This window comes from Nicotiana tomentosiformis, chromosome 4 (assembly GCF_000390325.3).
Source record: "Nicotiana tomentosiformis chromosome 4, ASM39032v3, whole genome shotgun sequence".
In the NCBI taxonomy this organism is placed as follows: Eukaryota; Viridiplantae; Streptophyta; class Magnoliopsida; order Solanales; family Solanaceae; genus Nicotiana; species Nicotiana tomentosiformis.
In genome coordinates this window covers 92065306-92083543 of record NC_090815.1, presented here as the reverse complement: position 1 = coordinate 92083543, position 18238 = coordinate 92065306, and the positions used below count along the sequence as shown (strand labels likewise).

At 39.1% G+C, this 18238-nt stretch overlaps 1 protein-coding gene, 1 long non-coding RNA gene and 1 pseudogene across 2 annotated transcripts in view; 2 read left to right on the top strand and 1 right to left on the bottom strand.

Annotated features, from left to right (window-relative positions):
• The window catches only part of LOC104101586 (actin-7-like), a 177144-nt gene that overhangs the window by 17330 nt on the left and 141576 nt on the right, over positions 1-18238 (top strand). The gene's annotated exons all lie outside the window — the stretch shown is intronic.
• Positions 2325-7774, bottom strand: LOC138909019 (uncharacterized). Its single transcript, XR_011415517.1, has 2 exons — positions 6496-7774; positions 2325-3087 (listed from the first exon to the last, which is right to left on the bottom strand). It is a non-coding gene; the product is annotated as an uncharacterized lncRNA (long non-coding RNA).
• LOC104112250 (actin-100-like) overlaps positions 7771-18238 on the top strand; it is a 59599-nt pseudogene continuing 49131 nt past the window's right edge.

Below are 18238 nucleotides of genomic sequence, written 5' to 3'. Positions count from 1 at the left end.
AGATACAACTATATAGTAATATATTTTTCAAGAAAATAACACAATAATATGAGATAAGTCATAGCATTATACTAAAATATTCAATAGCAAAGATAATAAAATTCATAATAAAAATTAACATAATCTAAAAATACTACTCCCTCCGTTTCAATTTATCTGAACCAATTTGACTGGACACGGAGTTTAGGAAAAGATAGAAGACTTTTAAACTTATATTGTAAAATGAGGCACACATATTTTGTGCAGCTATAAATTATTGCATAAAGGTAAATTGTTTCCAAATAGGAAAAATGGTCATTCTTTTTGGCATGGACTAAAAAGGAAATAGGTTCACATAAATTGAAACGGAGAGAGTATATAAGGCATGCTAAAATAAGTATATCTAATAAGTACTATTAATTACATAACTAAGTACTAAAGAAAAAGATAAACTAAGTTATGAATTTTTATTATAAACCAATGTAAAACTAAAAATAGATATCCAACACTATCGTCATTCCTAGTGTTGAATTGAATTTCTTTTGTTATCATTAGTATTGATTTGAACTTTGTTTGAATTACTACATCTATGGGCTTTAAAATTTATTTACCATTCAAGAATGTTAAGTCCAAACTTGAAATAATACGTTAAAAGATAAAACTGTGAAAAAGTTTAAGAAATATTTATAAATTACATTACAATAAATATTTATATGTATAGAATAGTTTTAAAAATCGTATAATTGTATTATCAGGTTGGTTTGGTTTCGGTCTGGCTTTTTTTTAGTTAAAACCAAACCAAACCAATTATGGTCGATTTTTTTCCAATACTAACCCAAATCAAACCAAACCATATCGGGGTTTTCTTTTCGGTTTGGTGCGGTCTATCGGTTTACACGCGTACACTTAGTATTAATCAATACTAGAACTATTCATTAGATTTTAGGCAGAAGTGTTGGAGCTAAAAGGGGATTTACAAGATAAAATTTTCTTTCTGGTTCTATAAAACAGTTTCTTTGATTTCGAAATAGTCTTTTTTGCTCCATCGCATGAAATAGGAATGAACCCCTACCTTTGCCCGCCAACAGTAACAACATAAAACTGGGAAAGAAACATATATAATTTTCTTTTTGGCTCTTGATTATACTTTGCTTGTACTGGCCGGTCAGTTGATTTACACATTTGACATATTTACACATAGTAACTATTTGAGTTACTTGGGAAGTTCATGATTCAGTTTCATGGGTAGCAATAGCATGATCACTTTCCACAATTCCACCAATAAATCATATCATCTACTTAAAGAGCAAGACCTTTTTCTTATTTCCTTTTCCTCAAAACAAAGAGGAAGGCCTTAAAGTTTTGTGCTTTCTTGTGTTTAAAAAGAAAAATATAATCAGGCAACAAGCAATGGTGTTAGTAGAGTTTTCTTATTCTTTAAGGTTACTATAGGTGATTTTCATAGCAGGAGTATGTGCCTAACATTCTGTGTCTTATAAAGTTCATCACCCTTTGCTAGAATTGCAGTCTGTGAGGTCTTGGGGCTGCCGTTCTATTGGCTTTTCTTAACTTAAAAATCTTTTATCTGTTCGCTCGCATTTTGGTCTATACTAAATGTAAAAGTGGGGAAGTTTAACATAAGGCGACGACAAGAACTGAGATAGTTTGCCAAAGAAAAGAATTTTGAGAGCTAAAAGTGAGTTAGGGAAGTAAGCAACCCAAGGATTTTGGAAAATTTATGTTTGGGCCCTTAACGTGAGTGACATATCTTCAAAATGCTTGAATGAACTCTGACTGCACCAGCTGACCTTTGTTATTCCTTCTGTCTCCAAGTTTTTGCATGAACCCCCTATTTGTTGTCATCACTATGTCGTATCTATTGTCTTTGTTGTTTTCTTTGCCTTTAACAATAAAGGGGATGTTCATGTGCTAATAGCTGATGACTTTTACTGGAAATATAAAAATCTCTCTCTCCTTGAGCTTGAAGGGAGATAAAAAGGAGAACCGAACAATATACTATTAAGGAAGAAATTCTCTCATTGACTGAGCTGATTTTATGAACAATTTTCACTTTTGGCTCTGTATTTGTACCAGTGATGTCTCATCTATATTTGTTGAGATAATGGAATCTCAGATAATGGTCTCTCATGGTTCATCTCAGAAGAAGAAGAATGAAGAAGAAAGTTCAAGGATTTTAGGGTCTGTTGAAGAAGATAAAGACCTAAGCCGCCTAAAGAAAAGAGACCAAGTTTCAGACCATAAGTCTCACAAACTAAAAGACTTATGATCGATACAAACTATGTGATGGATAAACGGGTTGGACTCTCTTTTTGTCTTGGACTTGGTTTTATATTAAGTGGGCCTTCAAATTTCAGTGATTTCATCGGCCCAAATTATGGAATAGCCCAGAAGATACAAACAGATATCTTACATAGTAGATAGGATTATTCTTTGTAAATATTCCTTTTGTTTGTTACAAAAGCTGTTAGGAATAGACTAGTAAAATAGTGCCACTTGGCAAAGTTTATTTAAACTAGATTCCATTCTTTTGTATATATAGATTACATTGTAAAGAGAAATATACACTAGAAAATTTCTACAATTCTCCTACTCTCGTCTTTCATGGTATCAGAGCAGTAGCTCGATTCTGGAAAATCCAGTCTTCTTTTCTTGATTTTCTGTCACTAATCCATTTGTTTCATCATGTCTGATGCTGGTGAAACCTCCGTAGTTCTAGTTACTGGTGGAAATGGAGTCAACTTCGACCCAAATCACCCCTACTTCCTTCATTCCTCAGATGCACCTGGAATGAGTCTAGTAAATGCAGTCTTCGATGGCAGAGGTTTCCAAGGCTGGAGGAGATCTGTGCTGATAGCCCTCTCGGCAAAGAATAAGCTGGGATTTATCAATGGTAGTTGTCCAGTACCTGCTGCCACCTCAAAGGACCACCAACCATGGAGTAGATGTAACGACATGGTTACTTCATGGCTACTTAACTCACTATCCAAAGACATTGGAGATAGTGTCATTTATTCAAAATCTGTACTGGATCTGTGGATGAGTCTTGAACACAGATTTGGACAGTCCAATGGTGCAAAACTGTATCACCTACGGAAGGAATTACATGGATTATCACAAGGAACAAATGACATAGCAACTTATTTCACCAAGCTCAAACGCTTATGGGATGAGCAGGATTCTTTGAAGTCAAATATCAAGTGTAACTGTGCTCGTGTATGTGATGGAAAGAAATTGTTGGAGAAATCACAAGAGGATGAGAGGTTGATTCAATTTCTCATGGGGTTGAATGAATCCTATGTTCAAGCTAGAGGAAACATCCTAATGATGAATCCTCTACCAAGCATCAACCATACCTATTCACTCATTCTTCAAGATGAGAATCAGAGATAGATATATGCTAACCCCCTAATATCCTCTAATTCTTCAGCTTTCATGGTAGGAAGCCATGGGAGTTTTTCAAATCAAAACAACTTTTCATAGAGAAATGGAAAGCAAAAACTCACTAATCAATTTCAAAGGAACCAAAATGGGTTTCAGAGATCTGGGAATCAAAGTCCAAAACTACCTACTGCTAAGGCCAAGAAATCAAAGTTTAATCCTAATGTATCTTGTACCTACTGCAAGAAAACAAGACACTCAGTGGCAAATTGCTACAGAATTATAGGCTTTTCTAAAAACTTTGAGTTCACAAATGGGAAGACAGGTCAAGGACCTATCAGAAGTAATGGGGCTTTCTCAGAAGAACAGGGAGGAGATGCCAGCAACAATTACAATCATGCTTTGGAACATCATTTATCTAAGGACCAGTTCTCTCAACTGATGCAGTTGATAAAGCAGATCAAAGTTTCAGATTCAGGAAGTTCAAACTCAGAAGTAAATGCAAATGCAGTTGCTGTTACAATTGTGAAATACTCTGGATCTTATTTTTCAGTTTTTAATTCCAGCACTTGGATAATAGATTCAGGGGCCTCTAAACATATATGTTTTAATTCAAATGCTTTTATTTCACTTACCCCACTCCCTGTGTCACTACACATTAATTTTTCTGATTCATCTAGGATAACAGTCACTCACATAGGAAAGATATCCATTCTTCCTAACTATGTTCTAGAGAGAGTTCTTTATATACCTACTTTCAGATACAATTTGTTATCTGTTAATAGGTTTTGTTCACAATTTCTTTGCATCATCTCATTCTCCTCTAATCAATATCTATTGCAAGCCTCTTTAGTGAAGAGTGCTCAAGTTTTTGGTGAAGTAAGAGAGGGATTATACCTATTGGAACCTACTGTTATCAACTCTAGGAATAGTACTGAAGAGAGTGTAGCTACATCTTTTAAGAATAGTGATTCTGTTCAGTTTTCAGCACCTTTTCCTTTTTCTGCAAATGTTATTTATAATATAAACCTTTGGTACATTAGATTGGGGTATTTTCCTTTTTCATCAATGAAAAACTTCAGTTTTATCTCTTTTCCTTCTAATTTTTCATGTTTCTGTGATGTTTGTCCTAAAGCTAGACAAACTAGATCCCCATTCCCTCTAAATCAAATCAAAACAAAAATAGCATTTGAATTAATACATGTTGATGTTTGGGGTCCCTACAAGGTCCCTACTTATAATGGATATAAGTATTTTTTAACTGTTGTGGATGATTACAACAGAGGAACTTGGACATTTCTATTGAGCACAAAGAGTAATGCATTTGGGGTTTTGAAAAATTTCTTAGTCATGGTTGAAAGGCAGTTTGGAGTCAAGGTGCAAAAGCTAAGAACAGATAATGCATTTGAACTTGGGAGAGGCAGTCAAGAATCTGCCTTCCTCTCTTCACAGGGAATTCTTCATCAAACAAGTTGTGTAGCAACCCCTCAACAAAATGGAATAGTTGAAAGGAAGCACAGGCATCTCCTGGATATTGCAAGAGCTCTATTATTTCAATCACATATTCCTATTGCCTATTGGGGAGAATGTGTACTAATAGCTACTTATTTGATGAACAGGTTACTTTCCAAAGTTCTCAAGGGACAGATACCTTTTTATGTACTGTTTAACCAACCTACATCCTATAATCAACTCAAGAGTTTTGGTTGCTATGTGTCTACCTTGTCTAATGGAAGAAGTAAGTTTTACCCTAGAGCAAAAGCTTGTGTGTTTTTGGGATATCCTCTAGGACAGAAGGGATACAAACTGTTGGAATTAGACACCGGAAAGATTGTGGTATCTAGAGATGTTCACTTTGTTGAGGATAAGTATCCTTTAGTTACTAATCCTGCTCCCTCTTCTCCAGACTCTATATTTCCCACATCTTCTCCAATGGATACTGCCTACCCTACATCTCCACCAATTTCCCCTTCACTAAATACACATTCCCAATTCCCTCTAGTGAATAGCTACCTCATGACTCCAGTTCACCTAGTCCTAGCAGCAGTACCGAGAGTTTTCCCTCTTCTGTAATTCCAGCTAGTTTCTAACCACCTCAGAATGTTCATTCATCTAGAAACAATCCCTCATCTAGCCCTCATTCACCTAGGAGCAATTCTTATGACCATGTCTTAACACCACCTGCACCTAGGAGATCTGGTAGAGAAACTCAATGGCCAAGCCATTTCAAGGATTACATTTGTAATAACATCTTTCTCACTCAATTTACTGATTCTTGTCTAAAACAACCTACTAAGCCTAATGTTTACTCTTTTGGAGCTTTGTCAGCACATAATCAACATATCATGAAGTCCATTTTAGAAGTACAAGAGCCTGTTAATTATTCTCAAGTCTCTATGCATCCTGGTTGGCAAAAGGCTATGGACTCAGAAATTGCAGTTCTACAAGAGAACCATACTTGGGATGTGGTACTATTACCTAAAGGAAATAAGGCATTGCCTTGCAAATGGGTTTACAAAGTCAAGCATAAATTAGATGGTTCAATAGAGAGACTCAAGGCTAGATTAGTAGTTAGGGAAGATATTCAAAGGGAAGGAATAGATTATACAGACACATTCTCACCAGTGGTCAAAATGACCACTATCAGATGCTTATTGGCAATAGCAGCAAAGAAGGACTGGCCAATCTATCAATTAGATGTAAGCAATGCTTTCTTACATGGAGATTTACAAGAGGAAGTCTACATGAAATTTCCTTCTGGAATGCCTTCCCCAAGCCCTAACCATGTCTGTCTACTCAAAAAATCTCTCTATGGATTAAAGCAAGCTTCATGGTAATGATATGCTCGACTTGCAGGTGCATTAAGTTTCAAAGGCTATTCTTCCTCTATGAATGACTACTCCCTATTCTTTAAACGTACTGGGAATCTAACTTCTATTGTCGCAGTGTATGTCGACGACATTCTTATCAGTGGTAATGATTCTCAAGAAATTTTAGCACTTAAATCATTTCTTAGCACATAGTTCAAAGTTAAAGATTTGGGAAATCTGCATTTTTTCTAGGAATGGAAATTCTCAGGGAAGCGCAAGGAATTATTATGTGTCAAAGGAAATTTACCTTGGACTTATAGCATGAATTTGATGTCTCGAATTCACCTTGTTTTTCTTCCCCTCTTGAACCATCTTCAAAGCTTAGTGCTAATGAAGGACCTCTAATCTCCAATCCTACTGTATTCTGTCATCTTGTTGGGAAGCTAAATTATCTCACTCACACTAGACCAGACTTGTCCTTTGCTGTCCTTAAACTCAGCCAATACATGCAAAGTCCTCGTCTTTCTCACTACATGGCAGCCATTCAAGTTCTAAGATACCTCCGTTCAGATCCCGGACAAGGTATTATTTTGAACTCAGATCCCTCTCTCAAGCTTGTGGCTTTTTGTGATGCCGGCTGGGCTTCTTGCCCTGAGTCCCGGCGTTCTGTCAGTGGGTTTTACATCGCTCTAGGAAGGTCACCCATTTCATGGAAATCGAAGAAGCAAGCTTCAATTTCTTTATCTTCCGCTGAAGCGGAATATAGATCCATGCGTAGGGTTGTTGCTAAATTGACATGGCTCATTCGATTACTTGAAGATTTGTCTGTATCTCCATCTTTGCATGTTCCCGTTCTCTCTGATAGCAAATCGGCGATTCATATTGCCCGGAATCCAGTATTCCACAAAAGGACAAAGCACGGGGAATTAGATTGTCATTTCGTCCGACAACAGTACCTTTCCGGTCTAATTTCACTCTCACACATTCCTTCCTCTTCACAGCTCGCCGATCCCTTCACCAAATCTCTATCAGGACCAGCTCATAACTCTGCTCTTCGCAAGATGGGTGTTACTTTCGTCCCTTCCAACTTGAGGGGGGATGCTGAGATAATGGAATTTCAGATAATGATCTCTCATGGTTCATCTCAGAAGAAGAAGAATGAAGAAGAAAGTTCAAGGATTTTAGGGTATGTTAAAGAAGAAGATAAAGACCTAAGCCGCCTAAAGAAAAGAGACCAAGTTTCAGACCATAAGTCTCACAAACTAAAAGACTTATGATCGATACAAATTATGTGTGATGGATAAACGGGCTGGATTCTCTTTTTGTCTTGGACTTGGTTTTATATTAAGTGGGCCTTCAAATTTCAGTGATTTCATCGGCCCAAATTATGGAATAGCCCAGAAGATACAAACAGATATCTTACATAGTAGATAGGATTATTCTTTGTAAATATTCCTTTTGTTTGTTACAAAAGCTGTTAGGAATAGACTAGTAAAATAGTGCCACTTGGCAAAGTTTGTTTAGACTAGATTCCATTTTTTTGTATATATAGATTACATTGTAAAGAGAAATATACACAGAAAATTTCTACAATTCTCCTACTCTCTTCTTTCAATATTATACTTTGCAAAATAAAAATTTGAAGTCCTTACAAGATGGCTGATGGGAAGGATACTCGACCACTTGTTATTGACAATGGAACTAAATTGAGCAAGGTTAGTTAGAACAAACTGCTTGCAATTTCAGGGCATGTGACATACTAATGAATAATACGTAACTATTTTGTTGTTTGTTTCTTTAGGCCGGTTTTGCTGGGGATGATTCTCCAAGGGCAGTTTTCGAAAGTATAGTTGGTCGTCCTCGTCACACTGGCATCATGCCTGGAATGGGACAAAAAGATGCTTATGTTGGTTATGAAGCTCAGCGGAGAAGAGGTATTTTGACTTCGAAATATCCAATTAAACATGGCATAGTAAGCAATTGGGATGATACGGAGAAAATCTGGCATCACACATTTTGCAATGAACTCCGTGTTGATCCATGGGAGCATCCCGTTCTGCTGACTGAGGCACCACGTAACCCCAAAGCAAACCGAGAGAAAATGACTCAAATCATTTTTGAGAAATTCAATATTCCAGCCATGTATATTGCAATTCCGGCCATTCTTTCTCTGTTTGCTAATGGTCGTACAACTGGTAAGAATAATACCACTGTTTTAGTCAGTCACTAATTGTTTTTGTTATTTTCAACAAGGTATTGTTCTTGATTCCGGCGATGGTGTGACGTTGATATTAGGAAATATTTATTTTCTAACATTGTTCTTACTGGTGGATCTACTATGTTTCCGGGCATAGCGGAACGTATGAGCAAGGAAATCTCTGCTCTCTCTCCAAGCCGCATGAAGATCAAGGTGATTGCACCGCCCGAGAGAAAGTACAGCGCTTGGATAGGAGGATCAATTCTAGCTTCCCTCAGTACTTTCCAACAAGTTAGTTTCTTTTTGCTTTAGTTGACTGATCAGTCATTCAATCAACCGCGTCTCATTCCCAAATAAATTGTTCTAATTGTGAATGTCTTCTTTAAGCTCGAGGGATCAGAACTAACTTCTACTTGTTGTGCAAATGTGGTTAGTGAAGGCCGAGTATGATGAATCTGGTCCCGCAATTGTCCACAGGAAGTGTCTCTAGGAGTGGTTTGATAACTTCAATCCCTCTTAGTTAATTCTATCAAGTGAATGCATTAAACTTATCATCATCACAAATTAAAAACTGTCTTTCTTGTAAGTGGGCTTTAAAAAGGGTGGTTCACTATTCAAGCAAGAAAGACAACCTCGGACTTGGCTCTTTTTGGCAGCCCCTCTCTAATTATATATTATCTCCTTTAATTTGCTTATAAGGTTTTATAAGGAAAGAAAGCACTTGCTTGGGTCTCACAATTAGTTCTTAATTTTCATTATTTCACGCATATATGGAAGTAAGTTTCTGGAGCTGGTCCTTCTTCATAGCCTAAAGAATACATATCCAATTAATTACTTCTTATTTTCTAGCTTGAAGACTTGAAGATGATGGCAGAAGATAGAACTTTATAAACTATTAAAGGTTCGTTTAGTTTACTTACATGAATGGTGTTTTTCGTTATTGTATCCCAAAATTATCTAGTTTTCTAAATTACTATTTATTTAATCCCAAGTTCGTTTGACAAATTATTGAGCTATACAATTGGAATGAGGGATGAAACAAGAAGAAGATCTTACGCCCTTTGATTTTATTGTCCAAGAAAGATGACACTCGTAACAACTTAATCACGGAAAAGTTTTAGTTAATTCTTCAGAAACTATATTTTCCATCTACTCCTCATGGTAATCATGAATTTTGCTAATTTCATGTTTAAGTTTACACAAAATAAATTCGCGATTCTTATCCCTAACTAACTAATATTTCCCAGGCTTATATTTCTTCTTTTTTTCCTTTTTGAAAGTTTTCTTATTACTAGCTATAATCAATATAAGATGTGCATATATGTAAAAGATTACAAATTGTACATGTTTATATTCGCTTCAAGTACTTCTCTATTTAAATCTTGATAGTCAATAAAAAGGAGCTATTTTATGTTCCAGGTAAGAAGAGTATCCTGGACCAATAAGAACAAAAACTTATGGCGATTTCTTTTCAAAAACACAGTTACTAGTAAATGAACCATTCTTGAATCAACTATTTTTCCAGGGACCATTACAACCATTCTTGAACCAATTATTTTTTCAGGGGAAAAGTATGATTTAATTAGAACCCCTTCTTTCCAATTACTTCAGTATAAGTTCAGAAGCATCAAAATTCTGTAGCCATATTCTTAAAAGCAATAAAGTCCAATATGACTATTCGTCGAACAAGTCCTTGACACTATTGATAACTGTTCCAATAATTATTCGATCTTTTATTCCACAACAACCCCTTCTCCGACCTCAACAAACAAAATTTCAAGTGAACTAATGATGAATATTGGTTGGTATTGCAGTTTTGAAATCCAAGAACAAAGGGTTGCTAGAGAGATCAATTGATCAAATATGTCAATAAGACTTCTCAGGTATGTGTGACAGCAGCTTTGGTACTAGCAAGCCCTGCATTAGTTATGGGCCTAGCAATTTTAAGCCTACCCTTAAAGCCAATATTAAAGAAAGTTCGTATACGGGTGAAATCGAGCTCATGGTGCATCATAACCTCCGATAAAATAAGCCAGGTTCGAGACATTGCAACAAGGGACCGAAATCGAGTTAAAGTCCCATCAGGACAGAACCCGAGGGCATGGCATCTGCCTTCGAGAATATCGAGGCCATGGTCTCGGAATCGGTCCTAGACTCGAACGACATCGAAGAACATTGTCAGACAATCTAACATAGCCAACAGAAGGCTGAAATATCCGTGACTGGCCAAATATTACGGCAGGGATCTCGGCACGTATCGATAAAGAACCGGCAATCAGTTAATCAAAAGATTTTTTTACCTTTTATAGAGTTGTACCTAAAATAGGACTCCCCTACCATATAAAGGGGGTCTGCTAATTCATGAAAGACATTGTAACACGCACTCAAAAGAAATTATATTTTTTTTTTCTTCAGCTCTTGTTCTTTTTCATCTATAACGGTCTCAGTTATCTCGGCTCGAGAGTGGCTATTTCGTTAAGGCTGAAACTATGCAACTTGTGCTGCTTGAATTTATTTGTCTTTGTTTATTCAATAGCAACTTAATTTATCGCTTGTATCAAATTAATCCGCGTATCCTTAAAACCACCTACAAATTTAATTGTTATCCGATTTTGAGGGTAAATAGTTTGGTGCCCACCGTGGGAGTGGGGGTGGGATAGGGTAACTAAGTAAATTTCTAGATAAGTTGGGTTGAGATCCCTTTATTTTGGGGTGAACTTCATGGGTTATATTTGGGCTACTTTATGAGTCAGAATGGGCTACAAAAAATAATGGGTTAACTTGGGCTCATCCCAAATTAACCCATGAGCTAAAATATTGTAGCCCAACCTATTAATCTCTGGGCGGGTTTGGGATCGAATAGCCAGCCCTGGGAACAGGTAACCAGAGTCCACGAACAAAACCGTACTCCAAAACCTCAGAAAGAGATTGAACGAAGCCAAAGGAATATGGAAAGAAATCTTGCCCGAAGTCCTATGGGCTTACCGTACGACCTCGAAGTCCAGTACCGGAGCCACCCCATTCTCGTTGGTTTACGGCGCCGAAGCTCTAATACCGGTCGATGTCGAAGAACCGATTCAGGTTGCGATACACAACCGAAGAATCAAACAACGAGACCATGAATACGAGCATGGAACTGTTAGATGAAAGGTACGAAGCCGCCCTCGTCCGGATGGTAGCCCAAAAAATAACGGATCGAGAGGTATTAAAATCGAAGAGCCAACCTTTGACACTTCAATGTTGGGGACTTAGTGTTGAGTAAGGTCACATTAAACACTCGAAACCCGAATGAAGGAAAGCTGGGACCAAACTGGAAAGGTCCGTATCAAATTATCGAGATCACCGGGAAAGGGTCGTACAAACTCGGAGCAATGAACAGTGAGCGACTACCGAAAAACTGAAACGTAACTCACTTGAAGATATATTACTGCTAAGGTATGACCCCATTTACTGCTTTTATTTATTTACATTTTGGACTAACACTTGCAGGTAACTGTCAAAGAACGATACAATTTTTTAGGCCTGGAAGCACGCGTTGCACTCTTTTTCCCTTGAACCGGTTTTGTCCCAAATGTATTTTTCGGCATGGTTTTTAACAAGGCACCAGTGGATCGTACGAACTTAGAATCGAAGATCGATTGTCAACAGTATCCGAGGCTTCTCTATGATCTACCTCGAACACTGGGGGGCATCACCCTTGAAAAATAATTTTGGCAAGGAAAGAAACTTTGTGCTCGAATAGTCTAGGCTCGATCGATAGGATTGACTGTAAGGGCCAAATGGTCGAATGAATTGTGCCCACATAGACCACCCAAGCCCGGACATAAAGCTTGAACAGCACATGTGTAACTTTGTATGTTACGCACAAAATTGAAAGGAAGTTTCTACCTTGCGGATAAATATTTTGTCCCTTGAAAATTTTTGTTTCATACATTTGATCCCCCGAAGACATAGAGCCCAAGGGCCACCTCACTTGGGGACTTTCGCCCAAGGCAGGTTCGGACAGCCCGGGATAATAAAGTCCGGGGGCACAAAGCTTATTTGGCAGTGCCCAAATTTTAAAGGCTACGGCCACCCCCATTCGGGAAAGGTTATCTCGGTTAAGTCCGGATGACTCGATGTAACAAGCCCACTGGGAAACACCCGAATTAGAAAGGCTACGATCGTATTAAAATGACTCAGAGACGTCCGAGACTCGTAACAAAAAATAAGGCCTTCAAAATTTCTAAACTGGTTCAAAAGGCTACCCTCGGCAAATTATAATCTAAAATATTCTAAGTACTTTGGGAAAATCTTCCAGACATACTGAGCCCCCACGAGTCTTAAACAAAATAATATCGAGAGTAAGGCATGTTCGAACCTTCAAACAAGTCCTAATTATTACGTACTAAGGCATTCAATATCTTTGCAATCATAAAGAAAAAAGCAAAAGGAAACGAGCTTAAAAACTGTCGAAGGGTAAAAAGAGCCGTATATATATATATATATATATATATATATATATATATATATATATATATATATATATATATATATATATGCACGTATGTGTAAAAAGATCTTTACAAAGGTCAAATGGCCTTGATTAAAAAGTACAAAAGTACAAAAACAAAGAAAAATATATAAGGCACTTAAACAACTTGGTCTCCACCGGAGCCCGCCTCGTCACCCGGACCATCAGAGTCTTCTCCACCCCCAGATCCGTCCGAACCCTTGGAGTCTTCTTCGTCCTCAGGATACACCATTTTCTTGGCCTCGGTTTTAAGCCCCTTAGCAGTTTTGACTCCGGCCGACAAATCAAAATCCCGAGCATGAACTTTCTTGAGGGCCTCCCTTTGTGACTACCACTTCACATATTCGACGATATCTTTCAGTCGGTCTTGGGCTGCCTCGGCATCGGCCTTATACTGGGCCACCATCTCGTTGGCATCATCTTTGTTTCCTTGAACTACTGACTTGGCCTCTTTAAGCTCTTTGGCAAGGGTCTATCGATCGGAAAGAGCCGAGCTTAGCTGAGACTGGAGCTCCTCGATCTTTTGGGACCGTACCTCAGCCTTCTCCCTCGTCACTCGAAGCTGGTCCTCCGCCGAGGTCAACTGCGCTCAGGCAATCTCTTTTTCCAAGGCTAGACGGTTCATCCTACCTCTCCACTCTTCGGCCTCGACCTTGACTGCATCCATCTCGGCTCGGAGTTGGTCAATCCGATCAATCTTGTGTTGGACCTGCGGGTTTCGACTGTTAGTGACCATGTCTAGCTCATCGTCACTAACTTCAAAAAATTTAACATGTTCAACCAGGTCGGCGTGTTCTTTCCGAGCCACTTCCAACTCATCTCAAAGGCTATTAGCCTCCCCTTCACGCTGCTCGATAAGAAGTTTGTATGTGTCTCTCTTCTCAGTAAGCTCTCTGACTTTGGTTTGAGTTGGTTTAGCTCATCTTGATACCGGAGGAACGTTTCGTGGTGAAGCACCGAGGCCTACAAATACGAAGAAAAATTAGGATTATCCATGAATTAGTTCAAGTATAAGAGGAGAAATTGAAATCATCAAGAGTTATCTAAAGTTACCCGGTTCAGTGCCTCTTGTGCTTCGTTGAACAAGCAGGGCATGTCTACCTCGTTCATTTTGGCTTGGTCTTCTTCGGTCACCAGGCACCGAAGGTAACTGGCCACCCCTACGGGGGCGAAAAGGACCCGGGTATCCTCCGGAATGGTGATGATGATAGATCGCTTCCGATCAGGCTCCACACTCGGGGCAGGGAATCGGTTGACCAATTTCGGGCTCAAGTTAGGCCCTCCTGCCCCCAAGGTCGGACTCTTGCTCGGTACCTCTATGTCACCTAATCCGATGACGTCTTCCGTAACGGTGGAATCTACACCATCAAAAAGCAGCGGAGGGGGTCGTCTGCTCTGTGGGCCCCCTAGTTGGGGCGCTCTTTCATGGTTTGAGCCTCATTGTACATGGACTCGGTGAACGAGTGCGACTCGGTGATGTCTATCACACCGGGTGCCTTTTTTGGGGTACTTCCCATATCCCGAAAAGCCTCGGCCTCGGTCCCCTCATCGACCTCCCTGGCTTGAGGTAGATCGTCCTCACGGATCTCTGGTTCAGTGCACCCCCCCCCCCCTTAACGAGTGCGACTCGGTGATGTCTATCACACCGGGTGCCTTTTTTGGGGTACTTCCCGCATCCCGGGAAGCCTTGGCCTCGGTCCCCTCATCGACCTCCCTGGCTTGAGGCAGATCGTCCTCACGGATCTCTGGTTCAGTGCCCCCCCCCCTCCCTCTTTTCGAGCTGTGACAACTCACGGGACACTAGAACAAAAGGTTCTTCTTCTTCGAATTCGTCCCTTAGCCGATAGACATAATTCGAAGGTGGTGCTCGGGCGCTGGTTTTTTCTTTTGACTTGCGCACCAGCCTTCTCCTTGTTTTCTTTTTCTTCGAGCACGGGGAACTCGGAGCCCTTTTTCTTTTCTTTTCTTCGGCATGTCTCGGAGCAGGGAACTCGGTAGGTAAGTCCTCGCCACAGGCTGGAGGCCTCATCTCGATATCCTTAGATAAACCTACAAAAAGGAAGTAAAGGGAGTAAGGCTTAATGTAAAAAGAGGGGTTTTAATACTACCTACTCGGGAAAAGAGTCTTACCGTGGGAACGGGACTCCCAAAGGCCCTTCGAGAGATTGCGCCACAAGCGCTCAGAATAGGGCATCTGTGATACGATACCCTCGACCTATTCCTTGAGTTGAGGGACAGCGTTTGGGACTCGAGCAATAGTTGCACCACCACAAAGTACCGATAAGAAAAAGAGAAGTAAGTATAAAATCGACAATCGAAAGTAAATCATACTTATGTGAGGTGTTCCACTTCTCGGGAAACGGCATACACTCATCTGAGATTAAGTCCGAAGTCCTCACTAGGACAAAACGGCCTTGCCAACCCCGATCCCGATCCTCATCAATAATTGAGAACATGGCTTTACTGACCCGACGCATGAGCTTTATCAGCCCCTCCTCCCCCCGAAAGATTTGGGGACTGTATAAGTGAAGAAGATGGTCGATGGTGAATGAACACCCATCAATTTTGGTTCACAAAGAATCGAAGGAGGATCATAATCCTCCACGGTGAAGAATGGATCTGACCGAGGCATACCTCGTATCTCTTACAGAAATTTATGATGATAGGGTCTGCTGGGTCTAGTGTAAAGTGATATGTGTAAACACTTAAATATCCCTCGACATTGGTGGTAATGGCCTCATCGGGGTCGGGGACCACTATGTCCTTATAGACCCAGTTGCAGTCTTTTCGGACCGTGAGGAGGATCTCTTCGGTGATCGAGCAGATATATCTCGAGACCTCCTCACACCGGCCTTGCACGGAGGAAGGATTTTTGACTTGAAATCGACATTGACCGAGCATTACCCAGTACTGGTTCATCAATGACAGCGCGCGAAATAGTCACTTCGGTCTCAGTAGCCGGTTGCGAAGTTGAAGGAGTTTCTTTCTGAGGAATGGTCTTGGAAATCTTTGCCATTTCTGTAAAAAATGGAGGAAATTCCAAGAAAGGTGGAGAAAGAAAGGAATATTGAAGGATTAGACTTGTTGTCTTGAGATGAAAGATGTGTAAAAATTCTTGCAAAGGGACTCGAAATCTTAAAAGTACAAGGGTAGAATGTTTGGATATAAAGTTAAAATGAACAAAGGAGGGGATATTTATAGTAGTTCAACGGCATTTTGCATCCAGGGACGGCCGACCGGCGGCTGACATGCATTTAATGCCATTATGACTTTACTGATGAGACGTTTCAATTATTTTGTCGTTTCTGTCACGGTGTATCGAAGTAAGAATCAGAAGCTCATGTCGTTTCTCGTCGTTTACTATCTGAAAAATGAGGGGACTATCTATATAAGGGTAAAATCGAGCTCATGGTGCATCCTAGCCTCCAACAAAATAAGCAAGGTTCGAGACATGACAACAAGGGACCGAAATCGAGCTAAAGTCCCATCGGGCCAGAACCCAGGGGCATGACGTCTGCCTTCGAGAATATAGAGGCCATGGTCCCGGAATCAGTCCTAACCTCAAACGACTTCGAAGAATATTGTCAGACAATCCAGCATAGCCAACAGAAGGCCGAAATATTCGTGACTGGTCGAATATTACGGCAGGGATCTCGACATGTATCGATAAGGAACCGGCATTCAGTTAATCAGAAGATGTTTTACCTTTTATAGAGTTGTACCTAAAATAGGACTCCCCTACCATATAAAATGGGTCTGATAATTCATGAAAGACATTGTAACACACTCTCAAAAGCAATTATATTATTATTTTCTTTGTCTCCATCTTTTGTTCTTTTTCGTCTATACCAGTCTCAGTGATCTCGGCTCGAGAGTGGCTATTTCGTTAAGGCTGAAACTATCCAACTTGTGCGGTTTGAATTTTTTTGTCTTTGTTTATTTAATAGTAACTTAATTTATCGCTTTGTATCAAATTAATCCGTGTATCCTTAAAACCACCTACAAATTTAATTGTTATCCGATTTTAAGGGTAGATAGTTTGGCGCCCATCGTGGGGCTAAGGATAATAGCGGCAATTTGATACAAATCCCCTTTTATGTAAATGTGATTAATTAAAAAATAGGACTCCCCTCACCCACCTCACTACCTAAAGCAGTGAAAGGCCGAAGGCCCCAATCGGGAAACGACGAACATGGCGAGAATATTTTTTGCAAATAATAATCAAAAACCTTTTTCTTGTTCAGTGTTTTCTGGGCTTCTTCCGAGTTTAATCGGAAATTGATATTGGGACGGGATTTTTTCATTCCTTTCTATGAGAAGCAATTGTAATTGAAAGTTTAAAAGTGATGAGTGAAGAGATTAGAAATAGCAGTAATCCTCTATAAAGTGTAGTGAAATATGGAGAGTAAAGAATAAAATCTTCATTTCGATCTCGCCGAAAAATATGGAGAATGCCGAAGCTAATTTTCGGCCATTCTATAAGTAACAAAACTGGAGGAAAGAAAAGGAAAAGAAAAAGAAAAACCAGAGAAAAGAAAAAATAGAAAATATTACTCCTATATTTTATAAAAATGTTATAAAATAAAATTTCAGCATTCTCTCTTTGCATACACTCTCTTCTGTCACATCAACACTAAGGGTATAGTAATTTTATTTAAAATAGTTTAGGGGATAATAGGATTCCCGCAAAGATAAAGTGTGTAGTTGAAAATTCGGCTATAGGCCGGGAGTACTTATGCATTTTCCCCGAGAAGAACAAAGAAAGGATGTAAATATAAAATTAACCGAGCCTGTTCGGTAAAACTATATAGTTACACACGACGCATGCCCCAACAAATGTTGTGTCAACTTTATAATTGCAGTGAAGTCAGCCTCACAATATTTTTCTTTGCAATGCTACTTTTTGTGTAGATTAAATATGCGATAGCAACAAGGAATACTGAACCGGCAACAATTATCTCTGTGTTATATTACCTTGGTTGGTATTTTTAATATAGTCATGGCTAAACCGTGTATAGGCGAGCCACAATAAGTGCGGTAAATCGAATTACCATCTGTGTGGAATTTGACACACCGCTTATTTCTTAATTTATCTTCAACAGTCATGTTCAGATTATTGCCCTATCTTAAGGAATGCTGAAATTCTATTTATATTTACATGACTAACTTCATGGATGGTGCCTCAATTTTAACTTTATTGCTTTAAAGTCATTGAATTACTATTTGTAACGAAGAAGTCAACTAACTTTATTTAAATAATACGAAAGTCATTAAATATTTTTTATAAAAAAATAATATCATGACACTCACCACGAAGAAGCAAGTAGATGTTTTTCTAAT